We start from the raw sequence: 25026 nt of genomic DNA, 5'->3' as shown, positions 1-25026 counted from the left end.
TTTTCTTTTGATCAAGACTGGGCAGCTATTAATTCACTAATAGAAGTTTGGGATAATGTACTTCCATTGCTGTAATGCTTTACATAGGGCACACGCTAACCTCAAAGCAGAATCAAATGTAGAGTTTAAAAACTGTGAATTTCTCCAGTAGACTACCAAAAATGAAAGAGATAGAAAGAGTAAGATGGGAGTGCGGTTGGGGAGGGAGAGACTTCAAAAAGGACTCTTTGCCATTATTATAACTGTACCAACAGAAGTGCTGATCCACTGGTGTGCCTAATTTTCGCCAGCACAGAGGTCTTTTTTTCTCTGCCAAGGACACAGACAGCTCATTCATTCCACGGTAAGCAAATATGGAGCATCTAGGCAAGCCTTCAACCATAGGGGGTCAGGAATTGGGAAACAAAGGATCTTCTTATGGCGCTGGGGAAATTAATTACATAGACAAGGCAAGGACAAAAGAGATGGAGCTTAAGCACTCCCCTCATGGATCTCATGTGCAGCTTGATGGATTTTATGTCTGACATGTGACAGAAAAGCACTGAATGCTTCCATCTGGGCTACTTGCTACTGGGAAGAATTAGAGATTAACAATCATCCCATAGTTTACTGACCCAAATTAATATACATTGTTGTTGTTGCTATTAATTGTGAAGTTGTGTTCGACCTATCACAACCCCATGGACAATGTTCCTCTAAGCCTTCCTGTCATCTACCACTCTCTGGAGTCTATTTAAGCTCATGCCTACTGCTTCAGTGACTCCATCCAGCCACCTCATTCTCTGTCATCCCCTTCCTTTTGCCCTCAGTCTTCCCTAGCATTAGGCTCTTCTCCAGTGAGCCTTTCCTTCTCATTAGGTGGGCAAAGTATTTGAGTTTCATCTTTAGGATCTGGCCTTCTAAAGAGCAGTCAGGGTTTATCTCCTCTAGGACTGACCGGTTTGATTGCCTTGCAGTCCAAAGGACTCACAGGAGTCTGCTCCAGCACCATAGTTCAAAGGCCTCAATTCTTTGGTTACTCGGCCAAATATACATTGTGCTGTCCTTTAATGTGGACTCTTCTTTAAAAACAGAATTGCCTGGGATACATTACCTTGCATAGAATCTTTTTTTTCTCTCCAATTTGTATATACAGTGGTACCTCAAGATACGAACCCCTCGTCTTACGAACAACTCGAGATACGAACTGGGGGTTCAGAAAAAATTTGCCTCTTCTTACGAACTTTTTTCATGTTACGAACGCCAAACCCAAACTTCCGGGTTCGGCGTTCGGGAGGCTGCTGGGAAGCCCCCCGGATGTTTTAAAAGGTGACAGCCGGGCGGAGGGGCTTCCCAGCAGCCTCCGAACGCCGAGCCCGGAAGTTCGGGTTTGGCGTTCGTAACACGAAAAAAGTTCGTAAGAGGCAATTTTTTTCTGAACCGTTTGGAGGCTGCTGGGAAGCTGCACGGCTGTTTTAAAAGGTGACAGCCAGGCTGGGGGGCTTCCCAGCAGCCTCTGAATGCCGAACGCGGAAGTTCGGGTTTGGCGTTCAGCTTCGGGAGGCTGCTGGGAAGCCACCCGGCTGTTTTAAAAGGTGACAGCCGGGCTGGGGGGCTTCCCGGCAACCTCCCGAACCCCGAACCCGGAAGTTCGGCAAAAGTGCGGGGTTCAGGAGGTTGCTGGGAATCCCCCCAGCCCGGCTGTGACCTTTTAAAACAGCCGGGCGGCTTCCCAGCAGCTTCCCGAAGCCGAACGCCAAACCCGAACTTCCGCGTTCGGCATTCGGAGGCTGCTGGGAAGCCACGCGGCTGTTTTAAAAGGTGACAGCCGGGCTGGGGGGCTTTCCAGCAACCTCCCGAACCCCGAACCCGGAAGTTCGGCAAAAGTTCGGGGTTCGGGAGGCTGCTGGGAAGCCCCCCAGCCTGGCTGTGACCTTTTAAAACAGCCGGGCGGCTTCCCAGCAGCCTCCCGAAGCCGAACGCCAAACCCAAACTTCCGCGTTCGGCGTTGGAGGCTGCTGGGAAGCCCCCCAGCCCGGCTGTCACCTTTTAAAACAGCCTGGGGGCTTCTCGGCGGCCTCCCGAATGCCGAACCCAGAAGTTTGGGTTTGGTGTTCGGCGTTCGGGAGGTCGCTGAGAAGCCCCCAGGCTGTTTTAAAAGGTGACAGCCGGGCGGCAGCGTCTTTTTTGCGGGGGGTTTTTTTGGTTGCACAGATTAATTGACTTTACATTGTTTCCCATGGGAAACAATGTTTCGTCTTACGAAACTTTCGTCTTACGAACCTCCCCCTGGAACCAATTAGGTTCGTAAGACGAGGTATGACTGTATCTGATTTGGGTTTTATTTGGATAATGCACTTCTAGATTATTAGATATGCCAAAGATCTGGGTAAAAGCATGAGAGTTATTAGAAAGAAAGATAGACAAACTTGCTTGAACTCTTATATTTTGACAGTTTGGAAAAGGACATCACTGCCCCAACTTTCACCAGAGATTGGTTGGAGGACAAGTTCTTTGTGGTCTGGAATGATGGCTCCAGTAACTGGGATAATAATGGGAAATTGCTGAACTCCAAGTTAGAAAACAACAAAGGTGCAATGGATAAATTTTGAACCCAATCACCCGGACTTGTATAGCAAAAGAAACAACAAGGTTAAAAGGGACAACTAATCAAAGATAACAGTTCAAACCAAACACTGAATACCATATGGTAAAATGTTACACACTGGAAAGTTTTGCACACTTCTAACCTCCCTGAAAGAAAAAAGTGTTGCTACTAAAGTTACAGAAAGGGGTAGAAAAGTATTTCCACTGATTTGTCTACAGAGAATCAAACTTCAACATCAGATTACAGTACCATTATATCAGTAAATGTGTTTCTTTAACTATATAAACATACCACTGTGCTTGCAGGGAACAGAACATAATCTTTTCACAATCTGCTCAGCAAAAAACATGTATAATATCTTGATTGGTATGAATTAATATCTGGTAAAAGGCTCCCAAATGATGTGATTCACACTTTAATCTAATTAATCAAAATAATTTTGGAAATGGTAAATTTGAAGAGATGTTGTTTATCCAATAATAATAAGCAGCTAAGGAAACAATATTATTAATAATATTTCTTATTAATAACATCTATCATATTATTCTGAAATAAATTGGGATCACATTGGTTTCTTTGGGTTTACTTATAGATTGGTAATAATGACATTATTAATTTTGGAGTCAATCTGTCTTATTAAGTAGTGCTCAATGCTGATATTCATTGCAAGGATGTTTTCCACAGCTGATGGGTTAAAGAAACAAATTGCGATAGATATCCCAGTGTTGAACACCCAGCTATTACTCTGAAATGTCTCCATTCTCAATGTACTGCCTTGAGAATCCAAAGTATGGGTATTGCTCTGCCTTCTTTCTTTTGGAGACTGAATCATCAAGAAGAACCGTATTAATAAGATCAATGCTCTTTTCTCAAATGAATAATGTTAAGCCTTCTTGGAATCTGGTCAGAACATAAATCAAATAACTAAATGTTTAAATAAATGAATTGCAGATACAACTCATCTAGCAATATAAATCTTTCAACACTAACAAAGCTGGAGATAAACCTAGATGATATACTTGATAAAAATTCAGAACTTAGATCAAACATTTATTTTTTTCTCAGCAGTTTTTTAGGAAGTTCATGATGTAGCCTGATATCCTATATGTACCCGATGAATTAAAATTGTATAGTTCCTTGTTCCACCCATATAAACAGTCCAAACTATAAAATTTAAATATCAGGCTCTCTCCTGATTTTATAACTAATCTTATTTCAATGAAGATCTTTGGAGAGTTTGAAAGCTTGAAAAATCATGCTGGTCTAGTAAATAAAAACACCATCTTTTATTCAAAAAGTAACTATTTCAAACATTAATAGGAACTTTAGTTTACATAGTATCTGAACAAAAACCTTGACTTAGTATTCTAATTTTCACATGTATTCTGATCTTATGTTTATCTGCTTAGGTGTTTACTTGGAATTACTAAGTAGGATCTTCAGTCTCTAGTGAATGCTATCCAACGCATATATGGTCAAGATGAAATTTGGACACTAAATTCAAACCCCACTAGTGAAAACTAGGTTACATCAAATGAGCTGCATCACTTCCCAGTACTAAGTGCAACAAACTGTCTTACCCTTTGTATATTCAGAATTTGCATTCCTTCTCCATGATGAACTGCTGTTAACTGTCTTATTTCCCCTGCCCACCCGGTGCTCTTCTTTGCACTCATTAAAAATTTGGGTCAGGGCAGTTGGATGTTTTCCTTTCCATCATTTTGTTGCCAAGAGTTATGGCATCACAAGCTTGTCATTGTTAAATAAATTAGATTTTATTTTCTCAAACATTAGGGGATCACATACACAACAAATATAAAATCCACTGCCACTGTGGTGTAAACCAGACACTAAATCCAACTTCACTCTGGCTGTTGGCATTGTTGCAACAAGAAACTTTTAGATGAATTACAACCCTTTTTAAGATTTGACAGAATTTTATTCACTGCATTGGGCATTAAATTTATAATCTCCTTAATCTTAGTCCGCTCAATGCCAAACATGAGACTTGTCTACAAGTAACTGGTTCCACTTCTTTCGAAACTTGTTTTAAGACCAAGCAGGAAAAAAGGGGAGCTAGTAAGCCAGCTTTTATTTTATTTGCATTTTACCAGCCAATCCAATAGGTTCTTGCTTGGACAACCATCAGCAAAAAAATAGCTACCATTCAAAAGTCTCCAATCCTACCATCAGTTACAATTAACTGCTTATTTCAAAATTGAAATATGGATACAAACGGGTAAATTAAATGTTTTATGGCTAATTCCAAAAACTGGATTCCTTCAACATAGATGATGCTATGGGAATATTCTCTTTTCACAGCGATAGGTTCTGTGCAAACACAAATTTCCTTTTGCATTATGCCATCAATTTCTGTGTTTTTGTTATAGTTATTGGGGAAAAAAAGTTGAAAAAATCAGCTTGCTCCTACTTTGTACTTTACTCCAAAGGCATCTGTAGTAATTCACCCATATCAATAAGCGGACCAAAGCATATTCAAACTTACATGCTTGTCCTGTTCGCATAGTCTCTCTTCTGTCCACATTTACTCCCCCCCAAAAAAGAATACAGTATGTATAAAGCTATTTTATTGAGTGCAAATGTGTCTCTTTCATTATTTCACATTGGATTTAAAGAATTTCTGAAGTAGAAAATACTAATCTGTAATACTAACATTTTATAAAATGACAGACATGCATTTTACTGTTTTTTTTAAACCACATGAATTATAAATTGTGAGGTACAGCTGTGGTGCAAATTTTGTTTCATTGTTTCTTTACTGAAACACTGTACAAAACAGCCGTTTATACAGCTGAGGATATATTTTTAGTTGTTGCCACATTGGCACTCTGAAACCCTGAAGCATGAAATCTTAGTTCATTGCTGATTAGAAAAATAAAGCACCTCAGCTGGAATTCAGTGTTATGCAAGTTCATCTCCACATGTTTATAACTTAACCTCTATCTCCATTTTTGACTGTAGTCCTATATCTTTGATGAAGATATTTCAAGTACTTTTGACCAGATCACTGCTCCCAATTTAGACTGGGTAAAACCATCTGTTTCACAAGATGGAGAATTTTGATTCTACTACTAAGGTTACAAATAACTAATGGTTTTTGGATAATGATTTTTTAAAAAAATGTTCTTATAGATTTTCCATTTCAGAGCTGATTAAGAAAAATGAGTTTTAAACTGATTAGTAAGATGGGCAACTATATAAAATTGATAAATAACTCTTAAATCCCTGCATCCCCGAACTCCCATAATTTTATAATATTGTTTTATATTTTTTTAAAAATTAATCTTAAAGCACTGTATTTTTCAGAGTACAGTGGTACCTCGAGATACGAGTTTAATTCGTTCCGGACCTGGGCTCTTAAGTCGAGCAGCTCTTATCTCGAACGACTTTTTCCCATAGGAATTAATGTAAATAATTTTAATTGGTTCCAGCCCTCAAAAAACTCACAAAGTTAGTCTAAATTATGCAGAAAGACATGTTTCTAATGAAGAAATGTACATGTACATATAAATGAATAATGAAGTTTCTTTCACTTAACTTGTAAACTTTCTTAAACTTTTAAATTTACATATGTTCAACTTCTCTGCCACCCAATCCTGTAGGACAGAGGTCCCCAACCCTTTTTGCACCAGGGACCGGCTTTAAGTGATCAAGAGAGGAATGGGTGAATGAATGGACGGAGGGTGGGAAGGAAGGAAGGAAAGAGGGAAGGGACAGGAACAGAGGAAGGAAGCAAGGAAACTTATGAAAGGGGAGAGTAAGAGAGGAATGAGTGAAGGGAGGGAGGGAGGGAAGAAGGTGGGAAGGAGAAAGAAAAGAAGAAATAGAGGAAGGGAAGGTAAAAGAGAGAAAGAAAAAGAGCAAGAAAGAAAGAAAGAAAGAAAGAAAGGGGGAAGGGACAGGAACAGAGGAAGGAAGCAAGGAAACTTATGAAAGGGGAGAGTAAGAGAGGAATGAGTGAAAGGAGGGAGGGAGGGAAGAAGGTGGGAAGGAGAAAGAAAAGAAGAAATAGAGGAAGGGAAGGTAAAAGAGAGAAAGAAAAAGAGCAAGAAAGAAAGCTGCAAGCACCCCCCCGAGCCCCCCAGGCCGGCTGCAACCTTTTAAAACACGCGCGCCGCTTCGCATCTGTCTCCTGAAGCCGAACGCGGAAGTTAGCGTTTGGCTTCAGGAGACAGCTCCTTGGCGCTTGTATCTCGAATTTGGGCTTATAAGTAGAACAAAAATATCTCTCCCCTCCCAGCTCTTATCTCGAGTTGCTCTTAAGTAGAGCAGCTCTTATGTCGGGGTTCCACTGTATAAGACACACCTTTTCCCTGAAACTTTGGGTGCATCTTATAGTCCAAATGTAGCCTTTTCCCTTTTTTTAAGCTTTTTTTCCCAGCCCTAACTAGGTGCTAATGAAATTCCCAGCTTGCAGGATTTTTTCATTGAAGATCCCTGTGAAGATTTTTTTCCAGGCTTAACCAGGGGATAAAATAATGTGCTGAAGCTGACCAGAGTAAGGATGCTGCCAGATGAATACCTGGCAGGTAGATATTTTCCACCCTATTTTCCTCCCCCAAAACTAAGATGCATCTTATACTCCGGAGATGCATCTTATACTCCGGTGCTTTTTATACTCCAAAAATTACAGTATTCTGATTGTAATATTTTATTGTATTGATTACACCACTCAGAAATTGTACACCACTCAGAACCGCTTTGTGAAGGAGTTTGGTGGTTAAAATGTTTAATATATAATAAAATAAAAGCTATACTAGAAGGGTGAACAGAGATGGACATGAAGTGACGTACAAGGTTTATTTCAAAATTGCAATATTTTAGCAAACCAAAAATCCTGTATGAAAAATAATGACATGTAAATGTTGACATATGGAACACTTTTCAACATATTTCAAAGACTATTAATGTTTTTTCTGACGAAAGAAGGGGAAATGCATTGACTGTTGATGTCAAGAATAGCCCTTCTCCAATCCCTACAAAACACCTGTGTTTTTGAAGAGCTACATCTTTAGTTTTCCTGTCTAAGTGGCCTATCCCATGGATCCAAGAAAAGTGCAATGTGGTCTAATAGCAACATCACCTGGAGGCCATACAACAAAGGCAAAATGAACACATGAAATCTGTTCATTAAACACACTTCATCTGGAACAAGCTACCTTTACTTTTATTTTGTCCCTGTCCATGGATACGCACGCCACAAGTCATCATATCATGCATCAGAAACATTATTGCTTTGACAGAGAGCTTATGTTAATATTTCAGAAACAAACAAATGATCAGCTGTGATTGCATCTCAAACATTCATTATTTTTTGTCTTTCACTTCAAATAGCCAAGCCCTCTAGAAACTGTTTGGCTTGACATTTCTTGTACTGATTTATTAGCTTTATTTTTCACATTCTTATCACTGAGAGATTATTTTAATAAATACCTTAGAAATATTTTAAGTAAATGAATAACACATTGGAATCAACCACAAATAATCAAGGAGTAATTTAATGCAAAACTTAATTGTAAAAGCTAAAACTACTATCTGCCCATTTTAGCCAATAAGCACATTCTGCTAATCATTATCATCAGAATTATTATTCTGCTAATAATTTCTTACTTTTGGAACCAAATATACACACCCAATCCAGAAGTTTTTATCTTTAACGTAAGAAAATAACAGTAGAGTTATTACATCATCCAATAGTAATAGTAATTACTGTAGCAAGATTAGATTCATAATGGGACTAAGGCTGTACCTTGGACAACTTTGTTGACTTATGCTGCTACTTAAGTCCAAAAGGTTACACTATGAAGTCTTTTTTTTTTTACAGTATTCCTATAGAAATGTTACATGACCAGCAGCAACTCTCCAGTAATCAATTAATTATTAATTAATTAGTTAATTGTCTCAGTTTCATTTTAAAATAAGATTGGGAACATAATCAGTACTTCAGTTAATTGGCTTTATTCAAGATATGTAACAAATAGATTTAACAAATCTTCATTCTGAAATATTACTAGGCCTGCTCTTAGTTTCTAGCCCTTTTATCTGTTATCCCTAAGCATGAAAGATAATGAATATAGTTTAAATGTATTACTCTGTGACCCTTTCAAGCTTTATCACCAACTATAACCTAGGAAGACATTAACAAACTGGAATGCAATTTTTTTTCCTGGGCGTCTACATTGATAATTACAGCAGTACTCATTTTGAGGCTTTTGATTCTACACCCAAGTATACTAAATCGCACCGACTCTCCAATCTTTAAATCTGTTAATTTCAAGCAAATTATTTTCTGCTGCATCAGTGCCTTCCTAAGAACATGACCACTTTTTATTTTCTTTACAGGTAGTCCTCAACTTATGACCACAATTGAGGTAAAAATGTTAATTGTTTTAAAATAACATTTACAAAATGGAAACAAAAATAGAATGCATTGACCGCTTGCCCACAATAATTTTTTGTCACTATGAAAAACAGTTTAATATTTTCCATATTAGATTGTCTACAGTTTTCTATGGCTAACAATAGAACATTGTTCTATGTAACATATGTCCTTTATCCTTGGCCCAATGGAGCCATTTATATTCATGAGACCACAATACACAGATTGAGGGGGGAAGCTTAAATCTGAACTACAACTGTGTGGTCATGTTTACAACTGTAAATCTACTTCTGGAACAAGCAAAATTGCTTAACACATATAAAAGCTAGGTTAAGAGAAGGAGAAGGAGGAATATATTAATTCATCTTAAACAATCAGAACCCAGAAAATACGACAATGAAGTGTTAGCAAATGTGAGGTCAACCAGTGATCCAGGCTGCCAAGTTACTAATGGTTCTATAGAACTGGTCTGAACCAACCTCAGCTGTATCCCCAAATTCAATGAACTAAAAATAATCTTTTAAGAATAGATCACAGTAGACATTATCATTTTCCTAGATTTTGTTCAGGACCACAACTTTCTGATATGAATAGAAAGTCGGGGCTTCATGAGTGTGGACTAGCTTTACCACTTGTCTGTTTTCATTTGGAATGACAAATTAGTTGTTATATGTTTCCTGTTTATCTTTATGGGCAGAACTGGATGCTGAATTTGTGCTGTCTTGCTTAAAACATTTCTCCCACCCAGTTCCTTATTAAGGAAATACTTCCCTGAGAAACCAATACATACTATCCTTATTACACATTTGGTGCCAAAGCAAACATCTCCCAAGCAACCTGGACTTAACATGGCAATGAGGTAGAATATCCTTGTTATTTGATAAGATTATTCACTTTGTTTTCCTCTCTAATTCACGAGTTGCAAAATGCATACAAATGGTGGATGTTCACTTTATCCATACCCTATTTTTCTTGAAAGGCCAAGGAGACCAAAAGCAAGGGAAGGGCCTCTTTTTCAATGGTACTCCAAAGAGCCACCTTGCCTCCACCTTTGAAATATACCGAAGGAAGGAACAGCATTAACATTTAAGTGTATTGCATTATTTTCTATTCAGAGCCTCCAAACAGCTGTGAAATCTTTCCCATCTTTTGTGGTAAAGACTTCACACCCCAAAAAACCTTAATATCTGAAATCAGAGAACCAGAGGCAGGAACAGCTTCCTCAGAATAACCATACAATCAACTGTAAACATGGTCAACAATCCAGGTTGCAGATGTTCCAAGCAGCCCATAGAATTAAGAGTGGAGTCCATTTTATAATACATCAGTTAAGATCTATATTTGACACAGCATGTTCAGTTTTCTTCTAAAGTGAGCAAAGGGAGATGTCCCATACATTCTCAAGCTATCTCATTCCATACCTGTTGACAACCTGAGAAGTTTCACTTAACTTGTAACTTCTAAAATTTGAACTCTCTCATTCTTGTTCTGTCTCGCCTCATAAACTCTCAACTCTCACTACTGAACATATGTATAAGATTATAATAATTTAGTCCTTCTCCTAAACCCAGGCGCCTACTTCCCAATCCCAAATTAATTAATATCCTACCTTTATTATTTTTATAAATAACTCAGATGGTGAACATGCCAATGCACCTTCTTCCTCCCATTTCTCCCACAACAACAATCCTGTGAGATGTGTAAGACCTGAGAGAATGACTGGCCTGAGGTCTCCCAGCTGGCTTTCATGGCTAAGGCAAGACTAGAACTCAATCTCCTGGTATTTAGTCTGGCGCCTTAACTAGACCAGGGGTGTCAAACTCGCCTCATCACATTGTCATCACATGACGTATCACAACCTTTTTCTCCTTCATTAAAACGAGGTTGGACATGGCATCTGGCACTCAGGTGGCAAGTTTACATAGAAACATAGAAACATAGAAGACTGACGGCAGAAAAAGACCCCATGGTCCATCTAGTCTGCCCTTTTACTATTTCCTGTATTTTATCTTACAATGGATATATGTTTATCCCAGGCATGTTTAAATTCGGTTACTGTGGATTTACCAACCACGTCTGCTGGAAGTTTGTTCCAAGGATCTACTACTCTTTCAGTAAAATAATACTTTCTCATGTTGCCTTTGATCTTTCCCCCAACTAACTTCAGATTGTGTCCCCTTGTTCTTGTGTTCACTTTCCTGTTAAAAACACTTCCCTCCTGAACCCTATTTAACCCTTTAACATATTTAAATGTTTCGATCATGTCCCCCCTTTTCCTTCTGTCTTCCAGACTATACAGATTGAGTTCATTAAGTCTTTCCTGATACGTTTTATACTTCAGACCTTCCACCATTCTTGTAGCCCGTCTTTGGACCCGTTCAATTTTGTCAATATCTTTTTGTAGGTGAGGTCTCCAGAACTGAACACAGTACTCCAAATGTGGTTTGACATTTTTTATTTATTTATTTATTAGATTTGTATGCCGCCCCTCTCTGAAGACTCGGGGCGGTTAACAACAATAAAGAAAACGATGTAACAAATCTAATATTAAAAAGCAATCTAAAAAACCCCAATTTAAGAAACCACTCATACAAACAAGCATACCATGTATAAATTCTATAAGTCTAGGGAGAAGGGAAAAAATTTCAATTCCCCCATGCCTGATGACAGAGGTGAGTTTTAAGGAGCTTGCGAAAGGCAAGGAGGGTGGGGGCAACTCTAATATCTGGGGGGAGCTGGTTCCAGAGAGTCAGGGCCGCCATAGAGAAGGCTCTTCTCCTGGGTCCCGCCAAATGACATTGTTTAGTATGGGACCTGGAGAAGGCCAACTCTGTGGGACCTAACCGGTCGCTGGGATTCGTGCGGCAGAAGGCGGTCCCGGAGATATTCTGGTCCGATGCCATTAAGGGCTTTATAGGTCATAACCAACACTTTGAATTGTGACCGGAAATTGATCAGCAACCAATGCAGACTGCAGAGTGATGGTGTAACATGGGCATACCTTGGGAAGCCCATGATTGCTCTCGCAGCTGCATTCTGCACGATCTGAAGTTTCTGAACACTTTTCAAAGGTAGCCCCATGTAGAGAGCATTACAGTAGTCGAACCTCATACCTGTACTAGGCTGAAGTGGCTCTCTAACATTTGCTCTAAGCTTACAAGCACTTTCTAAACAACCCTTCTATTTTCCCTGCTTTAGAAATGTTAGCAAATATAATAGATCCAGCATTATATCAAAACTTATGTACCCACTCTTTTTTGCATTTGGTTCAGCTAATACACACAATTAGGTTGGAGGTCAGGGCAGAGGTGGGTTCCTTCGCCTAAACAGATAGCAAACTCCAGGTGATATCATGGAACCAATTCAGTTTGTGCCGGTCTGTGGATCCAGCCATTTTGGGGGGAACTTTTTGCTGATTTTTTTCTTCTTCTGCACATGCGAAGAAGCCGTGTTTCCGGCACTGTGTATGCACTGCCATCTTGTTTTTGGCTTTTGGGGGGGGGGGCATTTTTGGCGTGTGCACAAGCACATACCCATGCACAAGCACATACCCATGAAGCATGGCTACATGGCATGGGAGGAAGCAAACCAGCAACGAGGTAAGTTAGAACCCACCCCCTGGGGTGCATTAGGTTTATTAAAATATCTGTATTGTCTATATATTATTTTTTAAAATTTTATATACACACACACACACACACAGATTCAGGCGTGGGCTACCGTCCGGATGGAGAGAATGCAGTGGGGTGGCAAAAATGTAGCTCCACCCCAGAGGACCCAATTTGCACTGAAAGATGTTGAAAGAAAATGCAGGATGTCCTGCATAAGCCATGCCCACAGTATGGTAGTTAAAATTTGGTAGCCCTTCACTATATATAAGTACAGTGATATATACAGTGGTACCTCGAGATACGAGTTTAATTCGTTCCGGACCTGGGTTCTTAAGTCGAGCAGCTCTTATCTCGAACGACTTTTCCCCATAGGAATTAATGTAAATAATTTTAATTGGTTCCAGCCCTCAAAAAACTCACAAAGTTAGTCTAAATTATGCAGAAAGACATGTTTTTAATGAAGAAATGTACATGTACATATAAATGAATAATGAAGTTTCTTTCACTTAACTTGTAAACTTTCTTAAACTTTTAAATTTACATATGTTCAACTTCTCTGCCACCCAATCCTGTAGGACAGAGGTCCCCAACCCTTTTTGCACCAGGGACCGGCTTTAAGCGATCAAGAGAGGAATGGGTGAATGAATGGACGGAGGGTGGGAAGGAAGGAAAGAAAGAGGGAAGGGACAGGAACAGAGGAAGGAAGCAAGGAAACTTATGAAAGGGGAGAGTAAGAGAGGAATGAGTGAAGGGAGGGAGGGAGGGAAGAAGGTGGGAAGGAGAAAGAAAAGAAGAAATAGAGGAAGGGAAGGTAAAAGAGAGAAAGAAAAAGAGCAAGAAAGAAAGAAAGAAAGAAAGAAAGAAAGGGGGAAGGGACAGGAACAGAGGAAGGAAGCAAGGAAACTTATGAAAGGGGAGAGTAAGAGAGGAATGAGTGAAGGGAGGGAGGGAGGGAAGAAGGTGGGAAGGAGAAAGAAAAGAAGAAATAGAGGAAGGGAAAGTAAAAGAGAGAAAGAAAAAGAGCAAGAAAGAAAGAAAGAAAGAAAGAAAGGGGGAAGGGACAGGAACAGAGGAAGGAAGCAAGGAAACTTATGAAAGGGGAGAGTAAGAGAGGAATGAGTGAAGGGAAGGAGGGAGGGAAGAAGGTGGGAAGGAGAAAGAAAAGAAGAAATAGAGGAATGGAAGGTAAAAGAGAGAAAGAAAAAGAGAAAGAAAGAAAGAAAGAAAGAAAGAAAGAAAGGCAACTTCAAAGAAAGGCTCACTGAGCATCTCTCACTCTCTCTCTCTTTCTATCCCTCTCTTTCTCTCTCTCCCCCCTCTCTCTTTCTCTTTCTCTCCCCCTCCTGGACTCCCGGATCGCTCGCTTCTCCGGCCAGCAAGCCGGCTGCCCGGAAAAGCATCGCGCCTTTTCACTGCCCTTCCCTGTGCTTCGGAAGCCGCCGAACGCTGTCAGAGGGGCGCGTCAGCGGCTTCCGAAGCACAGGGAAGGGCTTAAGCCGCCGCCTTTTCCCTTCCCCGTTGGAGCAAACATGCTTTGCACCTTCCTAACTCCCTCCCCCCCAGCCAAACTCCCAAAGCATGTTTGCTTCCACACGATTTAGCCAGGACAGGAGCGAAGTAACGTGGACGATTGGGGAGCTGAAACCGGGCAGTTTCAGCTTTCCAATCCTTCACGTTACTTCGCCGCTAACTCCTGAGGCGCGGAAGTTCGTCTTTGGCGTTTGGCTTCAGAAGCGGTGCGACTGTTTTAAAACGTCGCTGCCAGCCTGGGGGGCTTTGCAGAACCCCCCCAACCCCCAGCCCGGGTTCGGTGGGGGGCTAGGAGGCCCCCCAGGCCGGCAGCGACGTTTGAAAACAGCCGCGCCGATTCTGAAGCCAAACGCCAAAGGCGAACTTCCGCGCCTCAGGAGTTAGCTCGCAAACGGCGCGGCTGTTTTAAAACGTTGCTTTTCCCCCCCGCCCGCCTCTCTCGCAGCGAAAGCGCTCCGTCCGGTTTTTTTGCATTTTTTTTTTTACGCCTCTCTCGCAGCGAAAGCGCTCCCAGACAGGGGGCTGCAAGAGAGGGCTTTCTCCATCCGTTTCTTTTGCTTTCCCCCCCCGCCCGCCTCTCTCGCAGCGAAAGCGCTCCGTCCGGTTTTTTTGCTTCCCCCCCCCCCCGCCCGCCTCTCTCGCAGCGAAAGCGCTCCGTCCGGTTTTTTTGCCTTTTCCCCCCCCGCCCGCCTCTCTCGCAGCGAAAGCGCTCCCAGCCAGGGGGCTGCAAGAGAGGGCTTTCTCCGTCCGTTTCGGGAAAGCGCGCCCCGCTCCTCTCGCGCCCCGCTCCTCCCTGGCTGGGAGCGCTTTCGTCCCGAGGAGCTGAAGTCGCAGCCGCCGCGAGAGAAGTCAGAGAGGAGGCAGATCGGGCGGGAAGCTTTGCGGCACACACACCGGTTGGGAAACGCTTCCCTAGCCCACTCGGAATGTGAAATTCAAAACAGATCCCCCCATCCCCAGCAGAAGCCAAGGAATCACCAAGTGCTGGATACGAGCTGAGAAGAGCCGGGCTGGTTTGCTTTGCTTCCTTCCCGCGCTGATGCAGAGCAAAGCGTCACGCCCCCCTGACGCTTTTGGCGGCAAAAGAGCCCAGCGTCGCTTCGGAAGCCGCCGAAAGCATCAGGGGGGCGTGACGCTTTGCTCTGCATCAGTGCGGGGAGGAAGCAAAGCAAACCAGCCCGGCTCTTCTCAGCTCGTATCCCGGATTTGAGCTCGGGAGACGAACAAGAATGTCTCTCCCCTCCCAGCTCTTATCTCGAGTAGCTCGTAAGTAGAGCTGCTCGTATGTCGAGGTTCCACTGTATAAGTACAGTGACCCGGGTTCGGGGGGGTGCTGGGAAGCCCCCCAGGCCGGCTGCGACCTTTTAAAACAGCCGCGCGGCTTCCCAGCTGTCTCCTGAAGCCAAACGCCAAAGCCGAACTTCCGCGTTCGGCTTCGGGAGACAGCTGGGAAGCCGCGCGGCTGTTTTAAAAGGTCGCAGCCGGCCTGGGGGGCTTCCCAGCACCCCCCCGAACCCCAAACCTGGGTTCGGGGGGGGTGCTGGGAAGCCCCCCAGGCTGGCTGTCACCTTTTAAAACAGCCGCGCGGCTTCCCAGCAGTCTCCGAAAGCCGTTTTTTTTGCGGGGGTTTTTTTGGTTGCACGGATTAATTGACTTTACATTGTTTCCTATGGGAAACAATGTTTCGTCTTACGAACCTTTCGTCTTACGAACCTCCTCCTTGCACCAATTAAGTTCGTATCATGAGGTATTACTGTATATATAAGTATGTATGTATGTATGTATGTATGTATGTAGTATGCTTTTTAAATTATTAGTTGCCCAAAGTCATTTGTTTAAGGATGTATAGTAATATAAACCAAATGAATAAATTCTTACCTTTCTAATCTTATTTCGCAAGACCTGAAACTTTTAGAAAAAGACAGCTACCTTCCTTTTTGCCAGGCCACAACAGAGTTGTCTTTCATTTTAAAGGCAAAATGTGATTGTGCCTTTACTAATACAGCTTTCGTGGTGTTTCCTGAAGTTGTCATTCATGTTCCCATTTGGAAATTTCTGCTGGAGGCTAAAGCACATCTGTGATTAAATCTTTATATATCTCAAGACTTTTTTTAGATGAACAGTTTCTGATAAGTTTGTATCTTTGGGTTCAGAGATCCAACTTAGAAATAATCCATGAAAACAGAGTAGCACTATTATCTTATATTTCTGCTTTTATCATTTCCATTGTATTCCTGGTTTATATCCACACTGTGAAACAAATACATAACCCTATACCTGGGTCTTCATTCCATATACTTAATTCCATTTTTCCTATTTTAATTTGGTTTGCTCCCTTTAAAAAGCAGCCTTTATAATATTTTGCATGTTTGTGTTTTTCAAGTACACAAAGGAGGAGATAACCGAAAACCACTCATGTCAGATGCTGGTCTTCATTTACGGAAGTAGCTTGCCACTTCCTTTTTCTCTGGTATTTTATTTTTATTTTTCTCACTCTAGTCTATAGCCATGGTATATCCTGGGGGATAGTGTCACATTCTGAATATGACCTTGTTCCAATTCCACTTATCTTTTCAAATCATCCAAAGTTTTGCCACCCACTTATCTGGACAAAGAGGAAGATTTAACTCAACTGATGGTCACCACATGACGCTTCCATGCAGTTTATTTGGCAAAATAAGTATGCAGTTTCCAATGCCTTTTTGTTTTAACTACCCACTAGGATTTTCTGAGTCTCCCATCTAAATGCAAAATATTTTCAACTCTTCTTAGTATTTCTGAGAGTCCATTAACATTAGCTAAGTATTATCGTAAAGTAGTAATATTTCACAAAGAACACAAATAAATATATGGGGGAAAAGGAATGTATTTTCTTATTTTTATTAAATGGGTATCTTTTTTAAAATCAGGATTAGTATTATTACTTCTGCATACTATAAATATGAAGTGGAACACAAATTATTATTCTGGTCCCCCCCCCCCGAAATAATGATAAATTATCTAGTTTGCAAGCTTCTTCAACAAGAAGTCCCTTTCCCCAAGTTATTCCTGAGTATGCTTATTCAGGAATAACCCTATTGTGTTCCCATAGACTGAACACATGTTTAAAAATACTTGAAAGGAGATATGTGCCACTTTCAGATATTGAATCATATGGTATTTCCTGGCACAATCTCTTCTAGTCCTAGAATTAGTCTCTGAAATTATGTAGGAAGCCCATTATGAGTATTATGCTATTTGTGCCTATTATTATGGAGGCTTTCTGTGACCTGAAGGACCTGCCATTGCTACTTTACTAGAGAAAGTTTGCAGTTATACCTGCACGCTCCACTCACTCAACTACCAAAGCTTGGAGATTAGCATGTATGTAACAATAATCTTGAAATACTGTATTGCCCTTGATGTGCCCTAATTTCACTGACTTCCTTGTTCAGTAGCCCCTTCCCTCAAGAGGTAGTTTCTTCCATGCACAGAAAATTGAAAAACAAAACTGCACCTTGAGTTTTATTAGCATCGATTTGAACTATTGTTACATAAAACAATCAGAGCATTCTCTCTGTGAGGTATGGGACCTCCTGAAACATGTGATTCAAATTTAATAAAATCAAGAAGTCAAGAATAAGGAAGCTAATATTCATCCCATTAAAGCACGCTACTTGAAGAATGAGCTCACTACTGCTTGTGGGGATGGAAAATCCAGCATCTGAATTATATCCTTCTTCTTAATAAGAGGGGGGGCAAATGATAAGCAAGGGTATCTAGATTGTTGAAAGAACTGTAGAAAGTGCCTCAAAAGAGTGGTCTTATTCCAGTGGTCTTTTTTTAAAAAAATCCATAGCTTTGGAAATACAAGTTATGTTCTGGCAATCAAAACATTTAGGCAAATTACAGATGACGAATATACCCTAGCATATGACCTGCATCCCTCTAGGGCATCCCATGTTCATGAATGAAGTATATATTTCAAAGCCTCAAAGATCTTGCAATCAAGAATTGGAAGCACAGGAGGAAGCAATAATAATAATAGTAATAACAAATTCAGATATTGACTTGAGCAGATGGTCAAGATTGAAAATTTTAAAAGATTGAAAAGAAAGACATTATGGAATTTTTTTTAAACACTAGAAAAGAGGTTAATTTATTCAGAATCTCTCCAGATGAACTGTTTTGTTTTTTTTAAAGGCAAAGGTATCTTTGGAACTATTAAAGATGTTCTTCTTTGCACAAGTGACTGAAAGTAGCTGCAGAATGCAACATTTCAATAATTTCAATCAGTACATTCTTGAAAATCACAGATTCTTTTTGTCCCTGGCTCTTCACCTCACAAATAAGAGTATTTTTTTTATTTCTTTTGTACCTTATGCTTCTATACTTTATGTGCCACTTTTAAGTGCTGCACTGGCAATGTAATTTATTTTTTGTGTAGTCCATTAAACTATCAAGATTATTACAAACACCACCAGCAACATCACCATCATTATGTACCGGTATTTGGTTAGGAAGCAGAGTTTTGAGCTGGAAAGAAAATGGAGGTGATTTGGTGAGTGAGAATCCTACCCCTATAGCCAAATAGCCTACAACAGGCCTTATTACTTCTTTGAGCATTAGATTTCACTGTAATGGCTTTACTCAGGACAAAATTAGTTTTGTATAGTTAGAATACTTGCTACTTTGTTTAAGAAAATAAACATGACATAGAAATTGTAGCATATTAAAGCTGCTCCCCATTCAAACAAAAAAGGGATGTTGGATACACTGTTATAACTATATGCACCAAGACAAATTCCTTGTGTGTCCAATCACACTTGGCCAATAAAGAATTCTATTCTATACTACTCAAAAAAATAAAGAGAACACTTAAACAACACAATATAACTTCAAGTAGATCAAACTTGTGTGAAATCCAACTGTCCACTTAGGAAGCAGCACTGATTGACAATAAATTTCACAAGTTGTCAGCACATTCAACTTTGTACAGCGCAAAGTATTCCATGAGAATATTTCATTCATTTAGATCTAGGATGTGTTCTTCGAGTGTTCCCTTTATTTATTTATTTTTGAGCAGTGTATATAATGTCCCACCACATTATGCTATTGCAAGAGGACAAACGAGACAATCAGAATATTTAGGACAAACACCTTCCTTACATACTGCCTTCTTCCTTCCCCAAACCCCCCCCCTTTTTTAAAAAAATATCAATCAACCATAGGAATACTGTAGCTCAGTCTATATTTCACGACCCCCCCCCCCAAGAAATGGCAAAACCCTAGCAACCCTGCTGCAATTAGCACAGCTCAATGGTGAAAAAAGCTCAGAGAAACGGCAGAATTTAAAAACTAAGACACTAGAAATCCAAGGCTTACATTCGACCAAAAACTGGAAAAGCCAGGCACCCATACTTTTGCTTTCTCAAAGCCAGATGGTTCGTTGCAGGAATAAGTAATGAAAGGGAGAGAGGGATGGTGGAGGGGAATCACAGTTAAGGCTTGTCTCTCCTTTTCAGAATACAAACACACTGGGCAGAGTGGAGAGAAGCAGAGAAAGAAGGGGAGGGGGAGTGAGGAGAAATTAGCACACTCGGCTGTATTGGCCAAATATTTACAAAGAGATAGCTGTGAGGCACAAAGCTCTTTTCTTCCTTCAGCAAGAAATCTGGTTAAGACATGGAAAGCTGCATTCCCCAGACCGTGTCTCTGGATACAGCAGCTCCAAGCCATGAGGCTGCGAAGGCTTTCTGCTAGTGCGACTAAAAAGGCGAGAACCTGCACATACCTTCAACCCAAACGCCAAACACTCCCTGAACCCGAATGGGAGAAAGACATCCGGAACCTTCCCTCCCCCCCACCCACACCCACTCCACACCGATGGCTTTGTCACAAAAAACAGCCCCGCGAAACACAAGGGTTTCTTTCCCTTGCTCCAACCCAGCCCACCCTTCCTGCGCACCCCTCCTTTCCCTTCCACAAAGCCAGAAGGGCAGAGCAACCTGAAGCCAAGGAAGGGAGGGAAAGGTTAGCAGAAACTATCTTGCAAGCAGATTGGTAAGGGTGGGGGGGAGAAGAGAGCAGCAAAAGTTTGAATTCTATCTCAAAGAACAAAGGCAGTTTTTCAGGAGACTTACCCAAGCAGCTGAAACACTCTATTCTCCTGGCTATGTTACTACCGAAAGACCCGCCCCTCGCAGGGTCACATGGTTCAGGCTGCTAGTCAATGATCAAAGGAGCATTGTCATTCTTGTGAATAATAAGCATCCCACAGTGCAAAAGAGGTAGGCAGGAGCTGGGAGAGGGGATAATTGCTACCCAGGGGTGCAAATGGCAAAGCAGCCTCGTCCAAAGGGGCGGGGTGGGGAGTGAAGAGAGAACGGAGGGTGTTTTTTTTTTAAGCTTTTCAAATAGGAAATGGCTGTACAGTACGGTATAAATTGTTTCAAATGCAGGAGAGTATTGAAGCTGCTAGACCACGGCTGGCTCAGAAGCCCTATCCTGATTTCATACACGTTTACAGAATATGTGAAACTCCATGCCATCTTATGGAAAGCCAAACAAAACAAAGAAACAAACGTTGGGACTTGCTTGTGAGTCAACATGCTCAATATCAGCAACTTCAAAAGGAGGAGTGATAATTCAAAACAAGAGTGCTTTTTAAAAACATAGCGCAGGTGTGCTTCTTGCTAAACACAGGGACAAAAATGGGACCTCTCTTGAGAATAATAGGAACATAGAAACATAGAAGACTGACAGCAGAAAAAGACCTCATGATCCATCTAGTCTGCCCTTATACTATTTTGTGTATTTTATCTTAGGATGGATATATGTTTATCCCAGGCATGTTTAAATTCAGTTAGTGTGGATTTACCAACCACGTCTGCTGGAAGTTTGTTCCAAGGATATATTAATATAATAAAAGAATTAAAAAAAAGAATAAAAAAATTGGTAGGAATTTGGTTTGATCAAGGAACATCAGACTTTTTAAAAATATATTTGCTGGATATAGATATAGAGGGGGGAAAATCAAACTCTGATAATGAAGTTATCTAGTTATCTAGGCTGGGTATTGAAATGGCTGCAAGCAAACAACCACACTTGGCACCAATAGCTCCACAGTTCAACCTTGAGCTATAGACATTCTCTTCTATTGAAACCATTTTTGATTTACATCTAACTTTACAAAGTGATTGTGTTTACAGTGTTAGATTCAACTCCGAGCTACCTACCATCAAACATCTTAAACACACTTGTGAGTCTTAACTCCTGCACACAAAATATTGATTCTTAATAAACTAAACACTCATAGATTTCTACAAGCCACAGTCCTGGATAGGCATATATGGAAACGTGAACAAAACATGCAAAATGATGGCAAACTGAATACTTTTTTTTTTGAGTGGGGGGGAGAGGACAACTAGGCTCTTTGGCAGGCTGGCATTCAGGAAAGTGATTTGTACTAGTACGGGCAGGGGTGGGCTACTGCCTGGAAAGAGGGGGAAATGTAGTGGGGTAGCAAAAATGGAGCTCCACCCCAGAGCACCCAATTTGCACTGAAAGATGTTGAAAGAAAATGTAGGGTGTCCTGCATAAGCCACACCCACAGTGTGGTAGTAAAAATTTTGGTAGCCCTTCACTGAGTACAGGTTTCCTATTGTGTTAACAAACTGCAATCTAAAATATGTCTGGAGAGTCCCCCAACCCTTCAGATTAGATTTTGAGTAGATGAAGGAAATAAGCTATTTACTAGACTGTACTATGACAAATACAAGTCCAGCCAGTTGTGATTGGAACCACAGGAATGCACTTTTAGCACTATCCTCCATTGAGTTTTGTATGCCTGAACTGTTTGATATAACCAGATTAGCCATGATGAGTTTCACATGAGATCAGGTGGATCTTATTACTTGACAAGGAACTCTTGAAATCAATGTAACTGCTTTTGTAGCAACTGTATTTAAGGTTGCAAGCATACCAAACAAACAAAAAAGTAGGTAATTATGAGGAAGGAGTACTATTGATAAAGCATAGACTAAACTGTATTAAACATCGGATACTAAAACATAAATTCATTAGGAGGAAACATCAGAAATGAATACTGTAAGTGAGCTTTAAATAAAATGGCTATTGTTAGTGGAGGAAGAGTAGGTTATTTTAGTGATTCTGAAGAAAATATTAGTTCTCCAATATATTAGTTCAATTTAGTTCCTCACAGTCAACAATTATCAAAATGGGATTTCAAAGCTCCTTTTGAATTACATTAAATAAATTCCAAAGGGGAATAATCATTTAATATTGCTACCAGTCTAGTACTAAAAGACAGGATTAAGAAAAATGAATGATTTTCTATTGGCAGACTTGCACAGTTGAGAGGGTTTCACATTTTGTAAGCTTGCAATTCATATCAGACAGGCTGGTTCTTTTCATATCTGGTCTGATTGATGTTTTCCCTTAGGTAAGAGCCCTCTTATTTTTCAAGTGTCATATGGTAGATAAAATTCAACAGCTGAAGCTTTTCCTATCAGTGCCTCTCCATACTTCAAGGTTGTTACCCTGACCAAAAGAAAAAAGGAAAAAAAAGGACAACCCACTTAGCCACCAGACCCTATACAATTTAGACATTGGTTTCAGAAGAATATACCGGTAGTACCAAGCAACCGGTGGAGAATAAGCTAGCCTGGCATTTTAAGAAATTTAAAAGTAAAGTGACCAAACCATTCTTTTAAGGAAATTATTGGCATAAAAATAATGTTTGAAAATATTTCAAGCTCTTGAGTTTTCTGTTCTCCTAGCAACATAAGATGGCAATAAGAATACATAAACATAGAAGAACTATCAGCTATAAACTGAGAGAGCAGCTGTAGTTAGTCAAACAGTGTTTCAACTTCAACAGCTTAACTGAAGGATCAAACAGAATTTGGGTTTTAGAGGAGGGAGGAAACCAAGGGGGTTAACTGATAAATAAGTCAAAGGCCATTAGGCCAAACTATGAATGCCATCATTCAGCTGAAACAGGAAATGATCTGCATTTTGCTCTATCATGGTATGCTATGGCTTGAGATGTTCCAGAATCAGCACAGTAAGCAATTAACATTTGGGCTACATTTAGAGATTATTACAAAGATAGCAGGGAGCTTCAAGAAATCAACAAAAGGGTTTCTAAACCAGCTGTTGTTTACCCTCACTTATCAAGTCTATAAAGCAAATAGGGGCAATAGGTCAATAACTAGAGGACATGCTTTGAATTTAGAGGTTGCTAAGCTTAAATACTTCTTTTGCTTCCCAGCCAAAAGAATCCCAAGTAAGAGAGCTGGGATAAGCTTCTCTTTCTCTGGCACACCAGAGAATTGCTGTCAATCAAACAGAACAATCAATATTAGGTACTTTGGCTGGATACATACATCACTCCAAGCCATAAGTCCTGTTGGAAGAAATATCCTTCTGGGTTCAATTTCAAGTCGGAAATAAAACACTGGAAACATGGAGGCTGCTTGGAAAGATGGTTTAATGCTGGACAGAGGACCACATGGTTTGAGGTCCTGGGGAAAAGAGAATCATATGCCTTGAAGATGTTGAAGAAGTTGCTGAGAGTCCCTGAGTTATTTGTTTAATTTAATTTTTAATTTAATTTAATTTAATTTAATTTAATTTAGTTTAGTTTAGTTTAGTTATTTTATTTTATTTTATTTTATTTTATTTATTCATTCATTCATTCATTCATTCTTTCTTTCTTTCTTTCTTTCATTCATTCATTCATTCATTCATTCATTCATTCGACTTCTATGCCTCCCAATCCCAATGGTACTCAGGGTGGCTTACAACAATATAAAAAAATATAATACAATAAAAAGAAGTCAAATGTTAATTACTAAACCCATACAACCCCCAATTATAAAACCCTCTAAAACAATAAACCAATGAAATATACACATATATACCATTCAACACAATTTGGCCATGACAGATGTAGTAATCATGGCCCCCAGGCATGCTGGCAAAGCCAGTTCTTCACAGCCTTATGGAAGGCCAGTAGGGTGGGAGCAGTATGGACATCACGGGGAGTTGATTCCATAGAGCCGGGGCAGTAACAGAGAAGGCTCTCCCCCATGTCCCATCAACCTGCATTGCTTAGTCGACAGGACCTGGAGAAGACCAACCTTGCGTGATCTTATTGGTCTCTGGGAGGTATATGTGGCAGGTGATGGTCCCATAAATAATATGGTCCTAAGCCTTTTGGGGCTTTATACCTACACCTTGAATTGTGACCGGAGACTAATCGGTAGCCAGTGAAACATTGGTGTTATTTTATTTATTGGATTTGTATGCCGCCCCTCTCCATTATATAATAATATTATAATAATTTATTAGATTTGTATGCCACCCCTCTCCGAGGACTCGGAGCAGTCTCCGAGAACTCGGAGCGGTCTCCGAGAACTCGGAGCGGGTGGTACACCCACGACAGCTCTGGATTATCTGCAGTCTCCGAACACTCTTCAAGGATAGCTCCATGTAGGCCGCATTGGAATAATCAGGACAGGATGTGATAAAGGGCCTGAGTGACTGTGTGCAAAGCCTCCTGGTCAAAATAAGGCCACAACTGGTATACCAGTTTATTCTGGAAATAGAATAGATTGCCACCTTGCCCCTGATCCATCTAGCTCCATTCACAGTCACCCTTTCAGCTTTTTTTTTTCTGGAATAGTCTTTCCTTTTTGTGGTGATAAACCTAGTAATCTCTCAATTGCTTTGTCTTCCTTATTGGATTATATCTTTTTTCTTAATATAAAATACAACGAAAATGAAGTCAACATAATAAAGGAAAAAGGGGAAGAGAAAAGAGTGAAGGTATGGTACTTGTTTTATGAGTTGATTTCTTTTAGGGGAAAATAAAATTGGTAAGAGAAGGGGAG

General features: G+C 40.4%; 1 protein-coding gene across 4 annotated transcripts in view; it reads right to left on the bottom strand.

The window, feature by feature from the left end:
- SEPTIN9 (septin 9) overlaps positions 1-25026 on the bottom strand; it is a 306593-nt gene that overhangs the window by 40345 nt on the left and 241222 nt on the right. The window contains exon 1 of one of the 4 annotated variants that reach the window (XM_070739826.1): positions 20251-20349. The exons of the other annotated variants lie outside the window; for them this stretch is intronic. The gene's annotated coding sequence lies outside the window, so the exon portion shown is untranslated. Of the gene's footprint in view, positions 1-20250; positions 20350-25026 lie in introns of those variants that run through there. 4 annotated transcript variants of the gene reach the window in all.

This window comes from Erythrolamprus reginae, chromosome 2 (genome assembly GCF_031021105.1).
Source record: "Erythrolamprus reginae isolate rEryReg1 chromosome 2, rEryReg1.hap1, whole genome shotgun sequence".
Classification (NCBI taxonomy): Eukaryota; Metazoa; Chordata; class Lepidosauria; order Squamata; family Dipsadidae; genus Erythrolamprus; species Erythrolamprus reginae.
The sequence above is the reverse complement of the archived record's forward strand: the minus strand, read 5'-3'. Positions and strand labels throughout refer to the sequence as shown.